A 3,151-nucleotide genomic window follows, 5' to 3' on the forward strand; every position below is an offset into this window, starting at 1 on the left:
GTATCGGCAAGCGAGCGGAGCTCAACGACGGCTGTGGTTTGCCCACATTCGAATAGACGCAAGCTCCGCGGAGACGAAGAATTTGCGCACCATCTCGGCTACGGCGTCTTCGGCCACACCATTTCTGTTAATGCCAAAGTTTCTGCCACCACCTAATGCATATTCAACAGTCCACAATAATCAAAATAATTGCACGCTATCAACATGCAAAACCAACAAGCTTCAAACAAACAAATTAGAGGAAATCATATACGTAGAAACAGACGCTGTGAAATATACAAAAGGAATAACTAGGGGCTGTAGATATGAAAAATCCACAGTGGCGCGAAACCTAGTAAGAAAAACTGCAGCTAATCACATCATAGAAACAAACTCACTGATGCTACATGCGCTCTACCAACATGCAAACTGACGGCACGAACGCTTGAACCGACGCATTTTCTTACGCGTAGACTTCACCATCGAAGGAGCCTGCGGTGTAAAATCTCGTACACAATACGCCTGCGCAAGTACGGTATGTGCCTCTGCTTGAACAAAATGGGTGCGTCCCGGGTCAGGCACTCGGCGTACCGACACATAAAGACACCACAGTCGCTGGAGTTCGTCTGGAGGGGCACTGTGCGTGGGTAAAAACGCCAGCCGGCCCAGTCCAGGTCACGGCCCCGCAGGCGGCTCTCCTCTTGCAGGTAATGCGCCAATGCGTCGATGCTTTCGGCATGCTTCTCGCTTGGGCCCAGGCTGTCGTAGATGGCGATCTCGGACGTCCGGAAATCCACCACGACGAGACACCAGTGGGAGGTGTCCGCAAAGTGCAGGGGCATCAGCAGAATATCGTAATCGAAGAGGTCGGCGCCTCGCGTCCAGCGTCTCACGCCCTCATATCCACAGCGGTACAACTTGGTGAAGAAGAATGTGCTGAACGCGTACACGCGCGGACCGCCTCGCTTCTCGGAGCGTTCCGCGATCATGGCCAGGTAAACGTTGACGACATTGTCATTCAGCCACCGTCCTTCCCTTAGCGTGGCTATGTCACGCCGACGGACAGCAATAGAGAAGGCCTCGACCAGCACCTCCTGCGGCGGGCCCCGCTTCAACGCTTCCGACACTTCTTCTTGCATGGCAAATGTTAGTCGGCTATGATGTCTGACGTCTCCCTCCAAGTTGGCTACGATAGTTGACGTACCCATGGATCCTGTTGTTGCGCGTGTGTATTACACGGGCGCTGAGGAGACTAGATAACTCTCCAGGCAATAGATCCTGAACGTCCCTCTTGCACTGTGGGGAGACGCAGCGGCCCCCAAACGTCACTGGGCTTGCGTCTCACGTTTAACGCAAGCACGCCAATCGCTCTTCGCTGTCGGCGTTCGTCTTACCTCGGTGGTGCAGATGGGCTGTGGACTCGAGCACTGATCGACGCACACACGCGTGCAAGGCTCACAGATCCGAGAACGCACCGAAAACGCGCAAAGCGAGTGAACCTAGTCTTAAGGCGAGAGCCTTTAATGACTAATCGTTGTCCGTCCGCCCGCGAAATTGTCACTGAACGCGGCTCTGGTGTCCACCGAGATATGAGAGAGAGTGGCCGGATTACGCAACTGTTGATTAGCAAAGCTGTCAAAAACTTGCCAAATAGCCTCGCTCCTATTGGTCGGTCGGGGCCGGCAGCCATTTTCCTTTTTTGCGTCACGGGTGGCTGCTGATTACGTCACGGATGTGGCAGAAGTAGTGACGTTGCACACGTAATTATGCAGGCGCTGACAGTTTTTTGTGACAGTCCCGAGGCGGTCAATTTGAGCGTTGCGTTTTTGACAGAGCCCCGCCGCGGTGGCTCAGTGGTTAGGGCGCTCGACTACTGATCCGGAGTTCCCGCGTTCGAACCCGACCACGGCGGCTGCGTTTTTATGGAGGCAGAACGCCAAGGCGCCCGTGTGCTGTGCGATGACAGTGCACGTTAAAGATCCCCAGGTGGTCGAAATTATTCCGGAGCCCTCCATTTTATTTTTTGACACCCTCATTTATCCCTTTCCTTACGGCGCGGTTCAGATGGCCGCCGATATGTGACACAAATACTGCTCAATTTCCTTTCCCCCCAAAAAAACCAATTATTGTTTTTGACAGAAAATGGCGCCGGTGTACGCGGCCTTACGACAGAGGCGGCTACGCCGGCGCGAGCAACGGCGAAGGAGGGCGCACGAAGACGCGTTTGACTACGTTTCACTTGCCGGACGAGCTGTTTCGACGCCTTTTTCGACTGGAGAAGCAGACGGTGCAGTTGTTGTGCGACGAAGTCGCCGATGAACTGGAAGGTGCGCGTGCTAGCCCGTTGTCGCTGCGGTGGCAGGTGCGGAGGCAATTTGTCCAACGATATATGAGACAGATTCTGCGCCGTGTCCTTTCCCCCAAAACCAATTATATAATTCCTGCAAAGCGCGGCTTGACGTTTTACCGCCGTCGGCGGATACCCGCGCAGAAAAAGTTACCCACCACCAATTTTAAAAGTACACCTTGGAACACTTTTTGTTTTGCTTAATATTTTGGAACTTTAAACACGTTTTGGCAAAATAAAATATTATTTATTTTTATCGCTGCGTATTTCTTAAGTCTTTTTACAGAAATTTAGCAGACGGCCCCTCCGCGTGCAAATAAATGCCCTCGGGGCGCCGCCCTGCTGTAATTGGCTGATTCCTCGCTGCGTCTAGCGGTGACGTCTAATCGTTTCTTCATTTTGACGTCACTGTCAACAACTTTTGGCAGAATTTGTCACTGTTGCGTAATACGGCCCCAGGCGTCATTTTCTTTCCTATTATTATTATTTTCCTTCGCTTACGGCGCCATTCGGGTTTCGACCAAGATATGTGGGACCGAGACGGCACCATTTCCTTTCACCAATAAAAAAAAAGGGTTTTCGGGAAAGGAAGTGGCGCAGTCTCTGTAACATCTCTGCAGACACCGCAGAACCGCGCCGTAAGGGAAGGGACGAAGTCGCCGATGAACTGGAAGGTGCGCGCGCTAGCCCGTTATTGCTGCGGTGGCAGGTGTGGAGGCAATTTGTCCAACGATATACGAGACAGATAGTGCGCCGTTTCCTTTCCCCCAAAACCAATTATATAGTTCGTGCAAAGCGCGGCTTGACGTTTTACCGCCGTCGGCG

General features: G+C 52.6%; 1 pseudogene; it reads right to left on the minus strand.

The window, feature by feature from the left end:
* Nucleotides 1-451: 451 nt before the first annotated feature.
* On the minus strand, nucleotides 452-1,187 carry LOC144134314 (sentrin-specific protease 1 pseudogene; annotated as a pseudogene).
* Nucleotides 1,188-3,151: the final 1,964 nt, after the last annotated feature.

This window comes from Amblyomma americanum, chromosome 5 (genome assembly GCF_052857255.1).
Source record: "Amblyomma americanum isolate KBUSLIRL-KWMA chromosome 5, ASM5285725v1, whole genome shotgun sequence".
Lineage (NCBI taxonomy): Eukaryota > Metazoa > Arthropoda > Arachnida > Ixodida > Ixodidae > Amblyomma > Amblyomma americanum.